Source organism: Heterocephalus glaber, unplaced genomic scaffold, assembly GCF_053883595.1.
Source record: "Heterocephalus glaber isolate CG9 unplaced genomic scaffold, H.glaber_assembly_v1.0 deba00000122, whole genome shotgun sequence".
NCBI classification, from domain to species: domain Eukaryota; kingdom Metazoa; phylum Chordata; class Mammalia; order Rodentia; family Bathyergidae; genus Heterocephalus; species Heterocephalus glaber.
In genome coordinates this window covers 88,098,585-88,120,675 of record NW_028258138.1, presented here as the reverse complement: position 1 = coordinate 88,120,675, position 22,091 = coordinate 88,098,585, and the positions used below count along the sequence as shown (strand labels likewise).

The 22,091-nt window shown below is 43.7% G+C and overlaps 1 protein-coding gene across 2 annotated transcripts in view; it reads left to right on the top strand.

Annotated features, from left to right (window-relative positions):
• Nucleotides 1-22,091, top strand: part of Sqor (sulfide quinone oxidoreductase) — a 49,355-nt gene that overhangs the window by 2,025 nt on the left and 25,239 nt on the right. The gene's annotated exons all lie outside the window — the stretch shown is intronic.

The following is a 22,091-nucleotide window of genomic DNA, read 5'->3' as shown; positions in this document are numbered from 1 at the left end:
CTTTTTCTCTTCCTCCTGTTTTAAATGGCAGAAGAAAATACATAAACACAGCTGGAACTGGAGGCTTGAACTAAGAGTCAGGGCCATGGGTCCGTGCGACCAGTTCTGCAGGAGAAAACGAAATTGAGTGTGGATAAGAAAGCTGGATTCCTTGGCAGAAGTTTCTTCTCCATCTGGCCTGGGCCTAGGTTTGTTAATCTAATGGGTGGTAAGGTCGAAATTGTCATATAAGGAGTGCACACAGACCCATGATGAGGCATTTCTGGGCCTATGTGTACATTCCTCTTTCTCTTTTCACCTTTCTCTACTCCCATACCCACTGCAGAACTCTGATTCTGGAGTTGTGGTAAACAGGAGCAGGGTAGGTAGTTTACTAAAACCTGCCCAGACAAGGCCTGAAGCCAACTAGTTACTTCTTAATTACTAGCTTTAAAAGTCTATGCAATCTAATAAATATGGTAATAATAATAAAAATGGATCCAGCCACCATCTTTCTGATGTGCTTTGTGCAAGAGGTGGGGACTGTAAAGAACAGGAAATTTAGAACCATGCATTTGGGAAGGGCAGATGCTATCCCATGGACCAAATGGCTCCCCCTCCCATTCTGATGTTGAAATCCTAAGACTCCTGCAGTGTCTTAGGGTGTGACTGTTTTAGGGTTACAGAGAAGTAGTGAAGTTGTTAGGTTACTGGAGTGGGACCGCAGTCCACTGGGTTTGGGGCTTTTAAGAGAAGAGGAAGCGACGGGTGATGTGTGTATCTAGGAAAGGCTGTGTGAGGATGTAGCAAGAAGCTGCCCATATGCGAGCCAAGAGAAAGGCCTCAGGAGAAACCAGTCCTGATGCCGCCTCACTCTTGAACATTTCTGAATGGTCCCTGGGTCCTGTCTGAGGTCACCAAAGTCTTCTTCACCTTCAGGATTCTCACTGTGGCCTTCTGTGGGTTACTGGGGCTGTGGGGTCTCATGCAATAGGTGCTTTCTAAGTGCATGTTGGTGCTGGGGTGCCAGTGTTAATGAGCGTCCTTGAGTACCAGAAGGAAGCCCCCTTCTAATCACGACGAATTTCCAAGTTTTGGCTTTAGCTTAAGCCTCAGGGAGCTTTGGTTCTGTCCATCTGGCAACCAGCAGCTTCAGCCCCGTCTGCACCAACAGAGAAGAAATACTGTGTCCACCCTGGGAACAACCCCTGACTTGTGGCGATTTCACTCTGTGTCCACGGCTGTTTGTTCGAAGGCAGCCCATGATGTCTTCATAGCAGAACAAAGTGTTGGCACAGCCCCAGTGTTGCGATTATAGATTGTGAAAGCTCCCCAGGGAAGTGCAAGGTCTTGGAAATGGGATATTGTGCTTCTGTGAGCAAGAGCCGATACCGGAGCAGGAGGAGAGGCCATTCCATTCTCTTGGCATCGGAGTTTGGAGGGCCGTCACGGAGCTTTCAAAGTCTAGGCGGTCAAATCTGAGCTGGTTTTGAATCGAGGAAGAAGGGTTTTGCAAGTCAAGTTGAGACATCTACTTGTTTCACACTCAGGAAATGGACTCAGTGTGGTTAGGTGACCTGCACATGGTCCACAACCTCCATTTCGTCACTGAGCAAATGGGGTTAATACTCCCCCTCTCAGGTTGTTGTGAGAAATTATGGAAAGTGTGTATCACAGTGCCTGGTACATAGCGCAGCTTCCACAGATGCGTTTTTCCAGGAGCTTTCATTTTGCCTGGGGTCATGCTCCCACCCACGGCAGCTGTCCAGTGAATCGTAGCAGGTAATGGAGCAGGCTTGGGACTTTGGCATAGAGTAGGGGAGGTGCAGTTTCCCTTCTGATTATGCTGCAGGGCTGGTTCTAAATCCAGCATTGTGTTGCTATAAAAAGTTCTGATCAGTCCGTGGAGTTAGCAGAACAAGTATGTCCATTTGATCGCCTGCTTGTGAACCTCTGTTTCCTTTTTTTCTTTCTTTTTTTTTTTTCTGGTACCAGGGATTGAACTTGGAACCTTGCACTTGCGAGGCAGGCAGCCACACCAATGAGTTAAATCCCCAGCCCTCCCTTCTCCTCATTAAGAGGCGCACAGTTTTAGAGTAGAAAGGGACTTTTGAAGCCACCAGCCCAACCCTTTCCCATTGGTGAAGAAAGCATGGCCCAGAGCAGTTAAGGAGGCGCCTCCCCGGCACTACCTGGGCGGTGGCCTCGGGTCTCCTGATGCCTGACACACCTCAGTCACAGCTTCATCTGGAGCAAGTAGCTGTGTCATCTAAGTGGACAGAGGCAAAGGGTGAGCTCTGGGGGATCTGACACACCCAGTACCTTGTGCACACCTTGCCCTGTCCTCACCATCAAAGGGTTGAACTTAGTGTCTCCCAGCATGTTCAAGCAACAGAGGTGTGGCTTGTCGTGGCAGAGTCTCTTCTGTGGGGACCTCACCCACAGCATCCCAGGGTTCGTTCTGCCTGAGAAATGGGCGGTGCCCATTCACAGGGCCACTCTGCCCTGCTGAGCTCCTCGAGTGGGCGACTGAGGGAAAGCGAGTGCTTGATTTTATTGTGGTCATTAACAGAGCCCGGAAGCCAAGGCTTAAGTGGATCCCTGCTGTATGTGGGGAGATTAACCCCACATCCGGCCTCCCTGATGCACACCTGGGCAGATGCAGATGTTAAAGGGAAACCAGAAACACCCTGGAGAGGAGACAGTTGGGCGTGGTGGTGGACGGGAGCAAAGTCGAGCTCCTTCATGCCCTGGGGTGTGAGAGGTCAGGGAAACCCTTAACTTCCGATTAAAATAACCCAATTCAGTGACTTATTTGTCCCCCTCGTTTGGAGCCTGAACGTGTTTTCTCTATGTAAATATAACTTTTGTTTTCTGCTTGGCAGTTGTATTGGTTTAATGAAATTGTCAGTCTTCCCATTGTAATGCTTTATCTGATTGTAAAATACTATTAAGTGTAGGGTAGGGCAGTGATGGCGAACCTTGTAGAGCTTTCAGTGATACAGACAGCTGGCTGTGGCACCTGTGCTGTAGTTCCTCCACCGCTGGGCTAGGGAAACTTGTGGGTAGTTTCTAAGCCTCAAAGGGGCTGCTGCTTCATGGTAAAGTCCTCATTAGTATTTCTTAAAATTTTTTGTAAACTTATTTTTTTATTAGTACATGTTTGTTGTACACATTGATGACATTCATTGTGGGGAGTAGATACATGTACATAATGTATCTTCTTTTTTATTCCTCTCTCCCCATCTCAAGATTCTCTTTTCATTTATGGAAGCCCTAGCTCCCTATTTTCCATTGTCTAGCCATCTTTCTTTTTTTAGCTGTTTAAGTTATTTATATTTTAGGTTTTTCATATAAAAGAAATTATGCAATATTTAAGTTTGTTTCACTTAACATGTTGGTCTCAAGATGCATCTGCATTTCTACAAATGACTCAAATGTATCCTTCTTTATGGCAGAGTAGTACTCCCTTGTATGTAAATACCACATTTTCCTTATCCATTCATCTACTGATGGACATATGGGTTGCTACCAAGATTTAGTTATTATGAGTTATGCTGCTATAAATATGGGTGTGCATGGATCACTGTAGTATAGCTCTTAATCAGTAACTTTTTTTTTTTGGTACCAGGGACGCTTGCAAGGCAGGTGGCAGAACCACTGAGCTAAAAACCCGGCCCTTAATCAGTATTTTCTTTAAAGAAAATTCTTACAGTCTGCTACCAAGAGTTAGAGAACTGAAGAATCCCAGGGTGGCCCCAAACCTGGAGCAGAGTGTCACACTTGTGTTCTTATTTCCTGGTTGCCTTTGTCCAGGCTCACTATTGGAGCCCTTGCTTCATAGCTTAATATTTAAGTGAGAGTTTGAATTGATAACAGCCCCCAGTCTCCTGCATGGCTTTGCTGGGCTAGGTGACAGTTGCTCCAGGTTTTGTCTGTTTGCTAACAGCATAGTTCCTGAACACACAGGCGAGGCGCGGGTGTGCTGCTGTCACTCAGGAGGTGAGGTAAGAGGAAGCCGTACCCCACATAATCCCTTCCAGTTTCTCTCCCTCTCACCGTACTTTGGACCTTTCCTGCCCTTCCAGTGATCCAGCTGCTTGTGTCCTCCCTTCGTCATACCTACCCGAACAAGCGTCTGTAATGTTGTAGTTCACAGGCTTCCTTCTTTATCCGTGTGGGTAATTGTTGCAAGAATCCCTCCAACATGTGTCTCACATTCACTTTTATTTCGTTGCCTACGTCCAGCCTGCATTTCCGAAACAGTCACTTCGTGGGTCTTCGGATTCCTGTTCTTCCCCATTAGACTTATTTATCACTGTCCCTTCGAGGCCTAGCACATTGCCTGGCACATAATAATCGCCTAAAAATGCCAAACTCAACCAGATTTCTCCATTTCATCCCCTTGGCTCTAAGTGAGTCCCATTAAGGACAGCCGAAGACTCTCCATGTGTCAGCAGGGATCTCCCGCAGCTCACAGTACAGCAGGCTGAAGGGGGAACGGGTGTCACTCGGACGGGCAGGGCTGGGCAAACTGCAGCCTTGCTCAGGGTGGAGGGGCCAGGGTGACTCAGTGGCAGCCCAGTGTGTCTGAGTGTCAGGATGTCAGTGTGGAATGTTTCCATGATATATCCAGAATTTTTTATGTTGGCAACTGATTCAAAATGGAAGAAAACAAAGCAAAGAAAGAAAGTGAAGGGAGAACTTTGAGCAAGCCTAGCAAAGCGCACCTGGACTACAGGTCTGGCCAGCAGGTTGCTGTTCTGCAGCCCTAGTGGGATTGTGATGCTCTAGGTCCTGGCCTATAGGTGTAAGTGCTCTGAATGTAGGTAACTCAGGCCTACCTGATTTTATCTCTCCCTCTTCTTGGGCTGCACCTGCCCGAGGCTGCCTTCCCTTTGGCACAGTTGGGTCACTCCTATTCCAAGTGATTCTGCCTCGAAAACCTCACACCCGGCTGTGCAAAGCTACCCAAGCTGGCCTTCATGTCCCTGTTTCTGCTCTCAGAATTGCTTTCTCTGAAGCTGCCTTGTCTACACCCCGAGGCCCTTCCTCCTCCTCACCCATTGGTCCTCCTTTCCTGGCCTCTAGTTTTTAATTTTAGAAGCATAAAACTATTTAATGATGAATTATCCACTTTTATTTTTACTTTTTAAAATTAATTTCATTGGTACACTTTAGGTATACAATATAATGACATTCATCATTGGAAATCTGTACCTTTGCGTAATCTATCTTGGGTCTTATTTATTTTTTTTATTTTGGTACCTGAGATGGAACTCGGGTCCTTGCGCTTTCGAGGCAGGCGGCGGAACCACTGAGCTAAATCCCCGGCCTCTTGGGTCTTATTTTTTTCCTCATTCCCTGCCCTCCCTTTCCGCAGCCCCTTTTTTGTCTGAATCCTTATTCGTCCTCCTAACCCTGACACCTGAATCTGTCACACTCACCGCTGCCAACAAACACCAAACTGACTGTGGACTGCAGCACTGGCTCTGTTTCTCCTCCCGATTAATTTCTTCAACGCTAGAAGCATCTTCCCCAAGCTGCTTCTTTGTTCTGTCGCTTCCTGGAACCTTGTTTTGCGGTGCTAAGCCTTCTTTCCTCAGCACGGCCCTGTACAATCTGGCTAAGATACTCCTTTCGATCTCTTCGTCTCGGTGGCACTCAGTGCCACTGCCCAAGCCCTGGGCCCCCCACTGCGACCGGCAGGGCTCTCCCGGCCCTTGGCAGGATCATAAGCTCACAGCCACACAGGCGGACCGGTGTCAGGCAGGGTGTCTGGGAAGCAGCTGGCCCACTCCAGGAGAGGTTGCGGAAGTAACTGCTCACAAAGATGTAGGCCGGCTTAGAGGGGCCCCGGGCGCTGAAGCGGTTACATTGGTTTGGGACCTGAAGATGCAAATAGAAGGAGTGGTTAGTACAACAGCTGGGCAGAAGGCAGCCGACCGGAAGTCCGGCCCTCAGGTGAGGAACGTTGCCGGGATCCATCTGAGCCAATGAGAGGGCTGAGGGCTGGGGAACGTGTCCTGACCTCACTCTCTCCCATGGACCCAACCGGAAACCGGAAGACAAAGAGGCCAGTGGATACACAGCTTATAAGTGTCTGTGGAGTTCATGTTTATCCTAGAGGTGATCAAGAAATACAGTGAATGTTTAAATTAAAAAAAATTATTACAGTACAAGATGCATCGCCATTAATCTCAGCATACTCCTCGCTTTGAATGCATTTATCCTATCGTTCTTGGCACTTTCCGAAGCATTCTGGAAGTCCTCTTTCATAAGTGTCTTTATGAGGTGTGATCAAAAATGCAGTGAATGCTGCTGTCGAGCCCCATCCAGTGGAAAGGCAGGCTCATGAAAACATGACGCTGTGTCCTCAGCCACCTTATCCACCAGATGTATGTCTGACATATGAGTATATTGAATAAATCCACCCATTGGTTAATTCATTCTTTTCAGCAAATGTTCTTGAGAGTCTTCTTGTTATCAGGTGGTATGCTAGGTACAGGGATAGCAAAGCCTACATTCTAGTGGAATGGAATACAGGTCAGTTCTCTCTCCCTCCCCAGTGATTGTACCATCTGGAAACGTTCTTTCCAGTTTCTTCAGCCAGGTCCTAGCTTCTCTTGTCTCCCACCTCACAGTGGTTCTACAAATCTTATTAGCTTCCTTATCTTTCTTGAAACTTTCTTGAAGTCTTTCAGTTGTTCGTTGATATTTTGATGCATCTACTTTCCCAGAGAGATTGAAACTTTTGTTTTCTCAGACTCTTTTTTTTTTGAAACAGGTTCTCACTATGTAGTTCAGGCTGGACTCAAACTCTCAGTGATTCTCCTGCCTCAGCCTCTCAAGTGCTGGGATTACAAGCATGTGCCACCACACCCGGCCATTTTCTCAGACTCTTGTTCTAGGTTCTGGTCTCTTTTATTACTGTGAATGCTTGTGGAGTACTTGTCCCTACCCTCTCCCTTTTGCCATGCTGAGGATTGAACTCAGGGCACATGCTAGGCAAGGACTCTGCCATCGAACTACACCCTTGGCCTGTGCCTGGTTCTGCTTGGCATTCTCTGGGGTGTCCCAGATGGTTGGTACAGGCAGAAAACATCCGCAGTCTACCAGGTGTATAATACTGAGTTTTGGGCCACTTTTTCAGGAATCATCACCAAGAAATGGGGTCCTTTATTTTCCAGCATCTACTTATCACTGGACTGGTAGAAAGAATATTGAGCTTGACTTCCAAAATCTAGGTTTATATTCTAGCTCTTAGATTCAATGACCATTTAGCTTCTCCGAACCTCAGCATCAGTGTTGGTAAAGGGGAATAACAGTACCTACTTCATGGGATTGTTATGGAGATTAAATAAGGTGATAATGTCACTTAGGTCCCCTGTGGCTTAACAGTACATTTTTGTTTTGTTTTTTCAGCAAGCACTCCACCACTGAGCCCCCGCCCAGCCCAACAGTATACTGAATTATCTCACACCTCTGTAGTTTGAAATCTCAGCACAGGTCCTAAAGTAGGCTAAAGTCAAGGTGCTGACAGGGCCATGTACCTCCTGCAAGTTCGAAAGGGGAATCTGTTTCTTAGCCTGTTCTGGCTTTTGGGAGCTGCCTGCTTCTTTAGTTCAGTGTCCTCTTCCTCCGTTTTCAAAGCCAGCAATGTTTCATCTTTCTGATCATTCTCCCATGGCTTCCCTCTGACCACAGTGGGAAGCGTTCTCCACTTTTAAGAACCTAGTTGATTGGGGTCACTTGGATAATCTGAGCTACTTTCTCTGTGTTAAGGTCCTTAATCAACCACATAGACAAAATCTCGTTTGCCACATGACAGCTTTAGAACATCTTTGAGGTGATTGTTATTCTGCCTGTCACTGTCTCTACTCTGGATTCCAAAGATTCATACTTATTTGACAGGCAAAATATGTTCATGCCACTCTGTGTTCTCCCAAAGACTGAACTCCTTATAGAGAGCATCGTCTGTTGTCCAAATTCTAATCTAAGTCTTAACTTGAAGGTTTTGATTTCATCATCTGAATAATCTAAGTCCTATGTGAGTGAGGCTCTGGGCATGGTCTATCCTGGGACACAAGTCCTTCCTTCTGAAGTGGACCTATGAAATTTTAAAAAAAGTCATCTGCTTCTAGGTTACAATGTTAGAATGGGAGCAGGATAGACAGTATAGACATTCTGGTAGGAAAGGGGAGGGAAAAAGAAGCCACCAGTACCAAGAGGTTTCAAAATCCAGCTGGACAAGTTTTAAGTTTTACAGCCTGGTGGTAATTCTCTATGGTTCTAACTCTGCTCTCTGGAACACCAATGCTTTGTCACGAGATTTGGCCTATGTTTGCAGTGGAGTACTTCTATTTAATTTAATTAATTAATTTATTTTTGGTATTGGGGATCGAACTCTGGACCTTGTGCTTGCGAGGCGGGTGGCAGAACCACTGAGCTAAATCCCTGGCCCTTCTATTTTATTTTTAACGGTTATTCCTTCAGTTTATTTCTTTTCTCTAACATTTTACTTGAAGCAGCAAGAAGAAATCAACTGCACCTTCAACACTGCTTGGAGATCTCTTGGGCTACATGTTCACATTCATCTTTCACAAAAGCATTTTCCATCTAACTGGAGACCTATTAATCTGATTTCATTTTTTTTTTGGTACTGGGAATTGAACTCAGGGCCTTGCCCTGGCCAGGCAGGCACTGTGCTGCTGAGCTAAATCCCCAGCCCTTAGTCCTATTAATCTTTCTGTCCCATAATCTCCACTGTCCAATAATATGTTTTGCGTTTCATTCTGATCCCTCTGAAATGGGGATGTCCCTGTTTCTCCTAATTGTCCGTTCGTGGGGAGTTAGGTCTCCTCAAGGTGAATTAGGTTTTCTCCTACCTCTTTCTGAATCTTCACTCACATAGTTGTTAGCATTCATATTTTACAGTGTACTAGAGGCAACCTTCACATTTCCTCTCTTGCTTCTCAACTTTCTTCCAGCCTCAGTCCAATTCCAAACACGGCCTGAAGCAGGGATGAGCGGGGAGGGAATACCCTAGTGGCCACTTTCCCTCTGAGCTCCTGCAGTGCCTCCCGCTTGCTGATCAGCCAGAAGCCAAGGGAGAGGAATCCAGGGATGTGCTTGGGCTCTGAGGGGCTGAGCCTGGCCAAGAGGGTGTGGCTGGTATGGGAGAAGGGGAAAATGCAAAAGTAGCTAAAAAGTGAAAAAAAAAATTTACATATTCCAATCATTGATTTTTTTGCTTTCTGATTTATGCCTTTAGTCTTACCCTTAAGAAGTTTTTATCTTACTCAGAGTTGACATAAATGTGTACTTTAACTTTCTTTTACGATTTTAATGACTTACTGTTAACACTCCAAAATTTAAATTAGCCCGGCTGTGGTGGTGCATGCCTGTAATCCTAGCACTGAGGAGACTGAGGCAGGAAGACTGCTGTGAGTTCTAGGCAAGCTTGGGCGACATAGCGAGACCCTGTCTCAACATTTTTTACAAAAATGAGACCTTCTAACATTAAAAAGGAAAACATTCCCCTAGAAGTTGGCTCACTTTCTCCTGGGTGCATATCATCGGTATATATAGTGTTGGGAGGTGTGAATTCTGTTGCCCTTCCTGTCACCTGCAGCTGAAACAGCTCAGGGTGGGAACAGGACTAGGACGAGGATGCTGCCATCTGTTTGCACCGGTCCTTCCTGATACTCAGTGAGTAGCTCAGAAAGGTTCTTAAATAGCAGCACAGTTGTGACCATGCTGTTTCATGTAATTCTATTCCTTCACAGAGATACTTACACATTCGGCATAGTTAAATGTTACTTAATTTGTCTGCCTTTGTGCAGGAAATAAATTCTGTAAGTAAAAATATAGTTTAGATTGTGTTTGCTGATTTTAAGTTCCCTTTTTTTTTTTGAGACAGGGTCTCACTATGTAGTTCAGGCCGGCCTCGAACTCATGGCAGTCCTTCTGCCTTAGCCTCCCCAGTGCTGGGATTACAGGCTTGGGCCACCAGCTGCAAACATTCATTTCTGAACACCTTTCTGAGTAGGTCTGTCAGATGCCACTTCTTTACCAGGGTTAAGTGGATAAAAAAGATGTGAAGATTTCCCTTGGCAGAGAAGATATCTCAGATTCCAACAGAGCAGATGATAGAGTATGACAAGGAAAGAGCTAGTGCCATATTCTTTCATAGCAATTACTGCATTAAAAAATCAAACAGCTATGTTATTTAGTTGCAAAAATTTGGCCCAATCATCCACATAATTACAGCATTCTTCAGTAGTACGTAATTAAATTGCTTTTTAAATGCCACCTGACAGTTCAGCAGATATGTAAGGAGAAGAAGCAGAGCAAAAATTTGTTAAACATGTGAAATCTTCTATCTGACTGAACAGTTGGCGTGTGCATTTTAATGTAGGTGTATTAAAATGCTCCCAGATTTGTTTTCATCAGGCATGGCAAGGCTAGCCGATCAGGAGACGACTGCCATGGAGGAAGACAGTTTTGGTCACAGCTCCCTAGAGACAGGCTCAACACACCACGTAGGGTCCCATAGGGATGCAGCTGGGTGGGTCAGGAGGTGGGAATTGTGAATGAGAGACATGGGTCAAAGCCAGTATTGTAGCTTCTGTGAGGCAGGGGAAAGGGCTGGCCAGGTTTGGGATTGGCCAGTTGGAATAATTCTAGTGGCTTCTGAGTGCCGAGGCTGCTCCTGCTTGTCTGATGCCCGGTCCTGGCCTTTGAGGCAGAGGATGCAAAAGCCCAGCAGAGGAGTCAGGTTAGAGTATGGGCTCTGTGTTGGCTGGTTTATAAATCAAAGGTGGGGTCTCAGGAAGTCCTTTACTCTCCCCAGGAGTTAGCCAGACCTGGGAGGGGCAGTGCCTCTGGAACTCCAACTGTCAAACCATCATGACTACAGAGGAAAAAAAAGCTTGATTAAATTAATAGGATTCAAAATATCTCCAGGAAGAGGAAAAGCTAGTTTTCTTCCTGACTTTGGGATGTGTCCAACACAGCACCATGGATAAGTGCCGTGAATATTGCTGCACACAGTGTCTGAATGTGCACCAGATGCAGGTGAGATTCTTCCAGGTGCAGTGGTACACACCTATAGTCCCAGCACTGGAGGGGCTGCTGAGTCAGGAGAATTTCAAGTTTTGCGGACAACCTGGGCTTCACAGCGAGTTCAAGGCTGGCCTGGACTGCACAGTGGGACTCTTATTTAAACAAAGAAGAAAATGAAATTCTGTAAAGGAGCCATCATGTTGGTGGGGTAATGTTTGCTGTTTTTTTGGAACCCAAGTAGTGCTAATCCAGTGGCAGTTCACAGCTTCCTTTCTGATAGCCTTCCACATTTAGACCTGCTCGTTGGAGGTTTGAGTCAGAGGGTGTGGTGGCTGTTTTTCTCTGTCAACTTGATTGGGCCATAGGGTGCCCAGGGATTTGGCCGAATGGTATTCTGGGTGTGTCTGTGAGGGTGGTTATGGATGAAATGAACACGAGGTGGGGGAGACTGCCTAAAGCAGGTTGCCCTTCCCAGTGTGAGTGGCCTCATGCAATCAGGCCAAGGCCTGAGAGCAACGAAAAGCCTGATACTCCCATGAATAAGAGAGAATTCTTTCTGCCTGAATGTCTTGAGCTGAGACATTGCCTTGATACTCAACTGAAACCTTGGCTTTTCTGCTGTTATTGCCTGAACTTTGGACTTGAGCTATGCCATCGGCTCTCCTAGGCCTGCAGCTGGTTGACTGTAAAACCTTGGGACTTTGTCAGCCTCCATACTTGCATGAGTCAGTTCCCAGAAGTGTCTGGCATAGAATAGGGAAAGTGATGGTGTTTGTTCTGCTTCCCTCCCTCATTCCTTTCTACCCTCTCCAGTTGAATCCTGATTTTGTCCTTTATTGGTTGTGTGGCCCCAAGTCTATCTATAATCCATTTTCCTCAGCCCTACATTTTCCTGATAAAAAATAAACCTACCTTGTAGGCCTGGTGCCCAGAACACAGGAGTCTGGAATACAGCAGTGATAGCATGTTAGGGATCATGATCTACTTTCACATTGTTCAAAGAAGCCATGCTGGGTAGGGAGGAGGTGGGAGGTGTGGGAAGGAGCCCAGCAAAGTGCAAAAGTGGTGTTAGGAGGGGACTTCCTAACTCAGCAGGTCCCAGAGTAGTGGGTGGGCTGAGGGCCTTAGAAGATGCTGTAGATCCTAGAGATGGATTTACACAAAAGCAAATACAGTTTATGCTTCAGGGTTCCTGTCTTGTACAGGCCCCTGTGGGTACAGGGAGTTCTCACACACTCCAGGAGGGCAGGTGTATTAGTCAGTTCTCCTGTTGCTGGGACATACTCCCTGGCACCCACAATTTAAAAGAGGAGAGGTTTAATTTAGCTTATGGTTCAGGGGGTTCAGTCTATGGCTGGCTGGCTCCAAGACAGAAACATCATGGTGGAAGGGCCTGGCAGAGGAAAGCTGCTCACCTCATGGCAGCCAGGAAGCCGACAGAGAAGAGAGGGGCTGAGGGCAATCACACACCCTTCTAGGTCACATGCCTAGTGACCCAACTCCAACCAGACCCCACCTCCAAATAGCGCATTCAGCCATGAACTCATCAATGGACTAATCCATTGATGAGTACAGCACCTCTCCTGAGAGTCCTGTCCCTCAACACCGTTGGACTGAGAGTTAAGCTTCCAATGCTTGAATACGGGGGGACACATTTGTAGGAGAGCTGTGACCTTAGGCAACTTCTGTCACTGACTCTGAGCTTCACTTTTCTTTTCTGTAAAATGAGGATACTATTTATGGTGTTGTGAGAGTCTGAGACAGAGACACTACACCTAGGAAGCAATCAGCTTTAGCTACTATTATGATGACACTTTCTCCCCGGTTTTCTATCAAATCCTATTTTGGAATAATTTGGCTGAGAGTTATGAGTAACTAATGAAAACCTTAGGGCTGATTTAATGAAGGAGACCAGAAGGCTATGGGCTTGGAGGGAGGCTGTGAGGAGAAGCTGTTTTGTAGTCTCCCTACCTGGTCTTCACGCAGGAGCCTGGGCTGACTTGGGCCTCAGAGCCCCACGGGGTTCAGAGCACGGGGTCACCACTGACAGCTCGGAGTAAGCTTGGCCCAGGTCTGGTGGGATCACAGGGTGGGTGGTAAAACAGCTGGTGGCTGTTTTCCTGTTTGATTTTGGAAGTGATCTAAAGGTGATCTGTTAAACACATCAGCCCTAAGGTTATTGAAACCCAAGTGAAATGAGCCATGCAAAGAACCACACACTCTTTCCTCAGATGCACAGAGAGCCGAAGGGGTGGCTACCAGCTCACTGGCCTGGGGGATCTTTGTTAAGGTGCTCTGGATAAGCTTACTGAGATGCCTGCTCTGTCTGAACAGAAGCAGGTATCCAAGCTGCTCACAGGCCAGAGTGGAAGGTCGCACTGTATAAGGTTCGGGAGCTTTGGACACATACAGTCCTTTAAGCTGGGCCCAGAAGGGCCGGCCGTGGAAGGGTCTGCAGCCAGTATGTGACGTAGGAGGAGGGGCCCAGGCAGCTGCCTTAGCTTTTAATGAGCAGGGATTTTTACTTCTACAGTTAGACTATTGATATATCAAAGTTTTTTTTTTTGGTACTGGGGATCGAATGTGGGTTCTTGTGCTTGCGCAGCAGGCGGCGAAACCACTGAGCTAAATCCCCAGCCCTCAAAGTATTTATTTTGATCCGGTGAAGGAGGCACTCAATGGATTTAGGATTAATTGGGGGATTTTTATATAACTTCAGAGCATGACATTATTTAATTATAAAATACATTGCACCTGCCACTTGTTAAATGAAAACTAAATTTGCCTTATTTATTGATTTTTTAAAGTGTGTTTCACATCATAAGAATGTAGAGATAAAGTGGTTGCATCCTTGGTGTCACTGGTAGTTCATTCTTATTTCTTTAACAAGTATACACATTTCAGGCTAACTTCTGAGGAGGTTAAGAAGTCCTATTAGATTCATGCTCTGTCCTTATTTTGTTGACTGAGTTTTTATTTCTTCTCTGCTGACTTCAGGATCAAGTTTGGCTTCCTTTTCTGCCTTCTAGTTAAGATTGTGTGGTTGTCACTTCCATAAATCTGTTTTTGTTTTTTTGGTACCAGGGGTCAAACTTGGGACCTTGTGCTTTCGAGGCAGGCAGCAGAACCACTGAGCTAAATCCCCGGCCCTCCACAAATCTGTTTTTCTGGTCGCTATAAACTTGGTTTAGGTAAATGTCAGAAATTCCTGTTAGTTCCTGAGTGATGTTTTAGGATTCTGCTTTTAACACCAAGTGTCCTAATTTTTTCCCCCAAACACCAACTAGTTCTCTGATACCAGCTGCATGTCTAATAGTTCGGTTCAGTTTTGACATTGACTCTAGGGGTGAGTGAGGTCCTCCAGGGTTTGAGGTTGTCCTACACTACACGACCATGCCCACTTCCTACACCAGCCACAGTGAGGACCCAGGTGAGCCCCACTTGTATTTGGCCGACACAAATTCTGGGTTTCCCATGATCCCCCTCAGGATTCATGATTGCTGTAGCTACTCACAGAACTCGGGAAAATGCTTACTTATGTTTGCAGGTCTATTGTGAAGGATAAATGGCCAGAGGGAAGGTATGGGGCACAGAACTTCTTGGGCTCTCTGGGAGCTCCTTTCACAGCACCTTGGTGTTGAAGTTCTTAGAATCTCATTTGTCCACTGAGAGTTTTTTTTTTTTTTGGTACCGGGGATCGAACTGGGGTCTTTGGGCTTGTGTAGCAGGTGGCGAAACCACTGAGCTAAATCCCTGGGCCAACCGAGAGTTTTAATAGATCTCAGTCTAGTCTCCTTTCCCTCTTGGAGGTTGGAGTTAGGGCTCAAAATTCCAACCCAGCCAGCACAGTCAGGTTTGTTTTTTCTGGTGGCCAGCTCATTCAGAGGCTGTCTGGTGTCCCACCCTGAGTTAGCTCCATAGCATACAGTCAGGAAATTTCTAGGGATGAGAATAAAGACCAAAGGTATTTTAAGATTATGCCAGTTCCAAGATTAGATGTTAAAAGTTGTGGCCATGCACTGTGGCCTGGACTGGTTCTCGTCTGTGACATCGTATCATGCCTGCCCTCTCTGCGGGCAGTGTTGGGCGATGTTCCTGGATTTTCTGATCTGGATTTTTGGATGTTGTTCTACTGTTAGGATGAGACACTTATTGAGATTTTTGGGTGTTTTGAAACTTGGGACATTTGCACTAACACATTTGTGGTTTTGAAATTGAAGTTGATAAGAGCAGTTCAGAGGTCTTTGTGTTTCTAAATACTGAGTTCACAAACAGGATATGGGTAGCTGCTGAAATAACCAGAAATAGCTTTTATGGCTGGGTGAGGGAAGTGCTTGCACAATTTTCAAGAGAAGAGCTGAAGTCAAATAACCTCAGCCAGAGCAGCTGGGGACCAGAATTTCAGCCAGGCCTCTTCCCAGATCCCTCCTCGCCTCTATTTTTTAAAATAAAACAAAGCAAAGCAAACAAAGCAAAGTAAAGAAAAACAAAACATCCTTTCCCTGGGGCTGGGATGCAGTGTCAGGACCATGGGAAATGGTTTTGCTTTTCTACCAAGTGAAGGTGCTGTCATTCTATCACCTGGACATGGGGCTCTCTACAAGGCAGTGTGTGACAATTGTGCCTTCACCAAAACGTATCTTCTTTATCCCTCACCAAACAGCAGTATCCCAACCCCTCAACTCCCTTCACTCTAAAGATAAAATCTAAGTAACTTAAAAAATCTAAAATGTAGCACTTATTAAAGAAAAGTACACACAAAGAAGGGGAAAAATTCTTTGTAGTTATATCGAAACCATTACTAATATTTAGGTGCCAGTATTATGAGAAATGGTTTCCTTTTTGTGGAAAATATTTTTTTTGTTTCCATATAATATTATCACAGAAGCATTGGTTTGTTGTTTGTGTTAGCTTCCTGTTGTTTGTGTTAGATAAATGATTTAAAGGAAGAAAGATTTATTCTGGCTTATGGTTTCAGAGATTTTAGTCCATGGTAGTTGGCTCTGTGGCAGCATAGGACATCATGGCCAAAGTGTGTGGAGGAGGAGGCCTGTTTACCTCATGGTGGCTGACAGCAAAAGGAAGGGGCATGGCTTCAATATCTCCTTCAAGGCCACACCTCCAATGACCTAACTTCCTTCCACTAGGCCCTGCCTCTTAAAGGTTCCACACCTTCCAATAGCACCATAGGCAAGTGACCCCATGGATCTTTGGAGGTCATTTAAGGTCAAGCCATAGAAGGGCACAGAGTGATCTCAGCACTCTGGGAGGCTGAGGCAGGAGGATTGCAAATTTGAACCTAGCCTAGGGAATTTAAGCTCTTAATGAGACCCTATCTCAAAATGAAAATAAAAAATAAAATACAAAAACAAAAAGGGCTGCGGATGTAGCTCAGTACAAAGGTCCTCGGTTCAATCTCTAGTACTGTTAAAAAAAAAAATCAAACCATAACACTGTTGATGCATAATTGTCTTAGACATCCCAGAAATAGTATAGTAAGGTGGTCTAAAGTAGAGTTCTGATCCAAAGGGCCTGGGTTCAGATCACAGTCTGCCACTTGTGGGGAGCTCTCTGACCCTGAAGGAGACCCTAAGTGCCACCTGCCTCAATTTTGTCATCTGTGAAGTGGAGAGGCTACTGGTAGACCACTAACAAATTAAATGCTTATAAGTGGGCCCTAATATGATTTATTATCATAAATACAGATATAGAGTAGAAACTTCTATACAATACAGACAATCTGAGGAAATCAAAACCACCCATTATTCTAAATCCAGAGAACCACTTACCCAGCGTTGATATTTGGCTATTTTTTTTTTTTTTCAGTACTGGGGATTGAACCCTGGGGTCTTCAGACTGAGTTACATTCCCAACCCTTTTAGCTTTCCTTTGAGACAGTTGCTCAGTTGCTCAGTTTTCCAGGCTGAGCTTGTACTTGTGATCTTGCTGCTTCAGTCTCCCAGAGTGCTGGGATTAAAGGTGTGTGTCACCTCATTACACCTAGCTTCTTTTTTTTTAGACACTGGATTTTTTCATACATAGTTGGAATAATACTGTGTAGTATAGTGTGATCTAATGTAATATTGTGTATCCATTTTTATCCTGATCATAAACCTTCTTTATAATCTTTTTGAACATACTGTTATTATTATTATTTTTTTTGGTACCGGGGATCGAAGTTGGTACTTTGCTCTTTTGAGACAGGCAGCAGAACCACTGAACTAAATCCCTGGCCCTTGTAAACATAATTTTATTTTTTTTTATTTTCTTGGTACATATTAGGTATAGAATATAATGACATTCATCACTGGAAATTTGCACCTTTACATAATCTCTTAGTTCTTATTTTTCCCCATTCCCTTGCCCTCTCTTCAACCCCTCCATCCCGACCTATTTACAAAGACTTTGTTTCCATTTTACATTTTCCCATATTAATTCCATTCCCTTCTTTCCTTTCTCCTCCCCTCCCACTTTCCCTTCCCCTTTGCCCCTTTTCTTCCTATTTCACGTTATCTATTATACCTTTTAGTCCTTATTTACACTTTCAGTTTCTCACACTAGAGAAACTATTCGGTATTTACACGTGTGCATCCTGTTTATTTCCCTTAAGAGTATTGCCTCAATGTGCATCTATTTAGCTATAACAAAAAAACAACTGTTTTTCTGTTTTTTTTTTTTTTTTGGTACCAGGGATCAAACTCGGGTCCTTGCACTTGCGCAGCAGGTGGCATCTATTTAGCTATAAATGTCTCTAAATTCTCATTTCTTATGGCTGAGTAGTACTGCATTTTATAAAAAAACCACATTTTCTTTATCCAGTCTCCAGTTGATGGGGATTTGGGCTATTTCCAAGTTTTAGCTATCACAAACTGTGCTGCTATGACCATGGGAGCACATATATCACTGTGGTATGATTCTTTTAATTCTTTGGGGAAGATCCCCAGCAGGGGAATAGCTGGGTCAAGTGGGACTTCCAGTCCTAGTTCTTTGAGGTATCTCCATAGTGATTTCCACAGTGGTTGCACCAGTCTACACTCCCACCAGCAGTGGAGCAGGGCTTCTCTTTCCCGCCAGCCCCACCAGCATTTGTTATTGGTGGATTTCTTGATAGTAGCCATTCTTTCTGGGGTGAGGTGGAATCTCAGCATTGTTTTCATTTGCAACTCTCGAATGACCAGTGATGTTGAACATTTTTTCATATGTTTGTTTGCCATTTCTACTTCTTTGTCTGAGAAATGTCTGTTCATTTCAGATGCCCATTTTCGGATTGGGTCTTTAAGTTTGGGAGGTCTGATTTTTAAAATTTCTTTATAGATTAGAGATAGTAGACCTTTGAGGAACAGCAGGTGAAGGTTTTTTTCCCACATTGTGGGTTGTCTCTTCATACTGCTGGTGGTTTCTCTTGCTGTGAAGAAGCTTTTTAACAGGAAGAGATCCCACTTGCTGATTGTTTGTGCTAGTTCACGGGCAACTTAGGTTTTTTTTTTTTGGTACCGGGAATCAAACTCAGGTCCTTGTGCTTGCGCAGCAGGCAGTGAAACCACTGACCTAAATCCCCAGCCCTTCCTGAGGTTTTGTTCATAAAATCTTTTCCTACACCAATATCTTCAAGAGTTCTACCTAACCTCTGTTCCAGCTGATTCAGCATTTCTATTTTAATATTTAGATCTTTAATCCATTTTGATTTTAGTTTAGTACATGGTGAGAGATATAGGTCTAGTTTTTATCTTTGGCAAGTTGAAACCCAATTTTTCCAGCACCATTTATTAAAGAAGCTATCTTTCCTCCAGTGAGGGTGTTTGGCTTCTTTATCAAAGATGAGATGGCTGAGTGTGTCTGGTGTCTTTTAATCTGTTCCACTGGTCCTCAGGTCTGTTTCTTTGCCAATACCATGCTGTTTTTATCGCAGTAGCTTTGTAGTATAGTTTCAAGTTGGGGGTTGTGATACCCCCTGCCATGTCTCTGTTATGTAGAATTGCTTTTGCTATTCTGGGTCTCTTCTTATTCCAAATGAATTTTTCAATTGTTTTCTCAAGGTCCATGAAGTATGCTGCTGGGATTTCAATTGGGATTGCATTGAATCTATATAGCAGTTTTGGAAGTGTGGCCATTTTCACTATGTTGATATTTCCTATCCAGGAGCAGGGGATGTCTTTCCATTTTCTTGTATCCTCTTTGATCTCTTTTTTCAGAGTGCTGTAGTTTTCAGTGTAGAGGTCTTTTGCTTCCTTTGTTAGATTGATTCCTAGATATCTCATTTTTTTGGATGCTACTGCAAAAGGAATTGTTTCCCTAATTTCTCTTTCAGAGAGTCTATTATTTGTGTAGAGGAAAGCTATTGATGTTTGTGTGTTTACCTTGTATCCAGCTACTTGACTGAATTTGGTTATTAAGTTTAGAAGACTTGGTAGTGTCTTGGGGTCTTCTGTATAGAGTATCATGTCATCTGCAAATAATGACAGTTTGACTTCTTCCTTTCCTATCTTTATTCCTTTTATTTCTTTCTCTTGTCTAATTGCTGTGGCTAATATTTCCAAAACTATATTGAACAAGAGTGGTGATAGTGGACATCCTTGTCTTGTTCCTGATTTTAGTGTGAAGGATTTCAGTTTTTGACCATTTAGTATGATATTGGCTGTTGGTTTTTCGTAGATGCCTTTTATCAGATTGAGGTAGAGGCTGCCTATTCCAATTTTTGTAGGGTTTTTATCATAAATGCATGTTGGATTTTGTCAAATGCTTTTTCTGCATCTATTGAGATGATCATATGGTTTTTGTCCTTGGCTCTATTGATACAGCGTATTACATTGATTGATTTGCATATGTTGAACCATTCCTGCATCTCTGGGATGAATTCCACTTGGTCAGCATGTATGATCTTCTTGATGATCTTCTGCATTCTATTTGCCAGTATCTTATTAAGGATTTTTGCATCTATGTTCATTAATGAGATTGGTCGGTAGTTCTCTTTTTCGGTTGGATCTTTTTCTGCTTTGGGGATCAAGGTGATGGTTGCTTCCAGGAATGAATTTGGGAGTCTTGCTTCCCTTTCAATTTCATTGAAGAGTTTAAACAGTAGTGGCAGTAGTTCCTCTCTAAATGTCTTGAAGAATTTAGCAGTGAAGCCATCAGGACCTGGGCTTTTCTTAGTTGGTAAGTTTTTAATTACATTTTCAATTTCATTGATATTGGCTTGTTTAGAATTTTTAGGTCTTCTTCCTTCTACTTTGGTAATTCATACATATCTAGGAATCTGTCCATTTCTTCAGTGTTTTCCATCTTATTGGCATATAGGTTCTCAAAGTAGGTATTGATGATCTTGATTTCTGCTGGGTCTGTTGTAATTTCACCCTTTTCATTCCTAATTGCATGGGTTTGGGTCTCTTCTTTCCTTTTTCTGATAAGGTTGGCTAAGGGTTTGTCATGTTTGTTTATTCTTTTGATGAACCAACTCTTGGCTTCATTGATTTTTTTGTATTGTTCTCTTAGTCTCCATTGCATTGATTTCTGCTCTGATCTTTATAATTTCCTCCCTTGTATGAGCTTTGTGTTTGTCCTGCTGTTCTTTTTCTAGAATCTTGTGCTTCAGCATCAGGTTGTTTAATTGGGCCTGCTCTCATTCCCCAATATGTGTGTTCACTGCTATGAATTTCCCTCGTAAGATTGCTTTCATTGTGTCCCATAGATTCTGATATGTTGTATTGTCATTGTCATTTAATTGAAGGAACTGTCTGATTTCTTCTTTAATTTCCTCTGTTACCCATTGGTTATTCAGAAGTGTGTTGTTCAATTTCCATGTGTTTATTAAGTTTTTGAGGTTTCTTTTGCTATTGATCTCCAATTTCATCGCACTAAGGTCTGATAGTATACAGGGGATAACTTCAATTCCATTGCACTTAAACATGTTCTATGAGCAAGTATGTGGTCTATTTTGGAGAACAACTGGTGTGCAGCTGAGAAGAATGTGTATTCTGATTTGGTGGGGTGGAACACTCTGTAAACATCTGTTAAATTCATTTGTTCAAGAGTTCAATTGAGTTCTAGTATTTCATTACTTATTTTTTGTCTAGTTGATCTAACTATTTGTGACAGTGGGGCATTGAGGTCCCCCACTACTATTGTATTAGTGCATATATGACTTTTCATGTCTGTTAGCATTTGTTTTATATAGTTGGGCGCACTAGCGTTTGGTGCATAGATATTTATGATTGTCATCACTTCCTCTCAGATTGTTCCCTTTACAAGGATATAGTGTCCTTCTTTGCCTCTCTTAATCAGTGTTGGTTGGAAAGCCACTTGATCTGCAAAGAGGATAGCTACTCCTGCTTTTCTTCAGGATCCTGTCACATAAAGTATTGTTTTCCACCCTTTAACTTTCAGTCTATGTGTTTCTTGTATGCAGCATATTGTTGGATCTTGCTTCTTGACCCATTCTGCCAGTCTATTTCTTTTCATTGGTGAGTTGAGACCATTAACATTGATCGTTATAACTGATACATATTGGCTTATCATTGTCATGACTTTTTCGTTTTTTTGGATTCTCCCCCTTTACATTTAATTTCTTATCATGCCCAATGGATTTATTCTGTTGTGCTTCCTGGGGTTATGATCCTCATCATCTTTTCCTAGGATATTGTCTATAATTTTTTGGAGTGCTGGTTTGGTATTCATGAAGTTCCTAAGGTGCTCTTTCTCATGAAAGTATCTTATTTCTCCATCAATTTTGAAAGATAGTTTTGCAGGGTACATCAATCTAGGTTGGAGGTTGTTTTCCTTTAGAACTTGGAATACATCACTCCAAGCTCTTCTTGCCTTGAGGGTTTGCATTGAGAAGTCTGCTGTGATTCTGATGCGGTTTCCTTTGTATGTGATTTGTGTCTTTTCTCTAACTCCTTGTAGAACTTTGTTCTTCTGTTGGGTTTCTGGAATATTAACAATTATATGCCTATGTGTAGATTTTTTTTGATCAAGGCTATTTGGAGTCCTATATGCCTCACTTATCTGTATGTCAAGTTCTTTTCACCTGCTTGGGAAGTTTTCTGCCA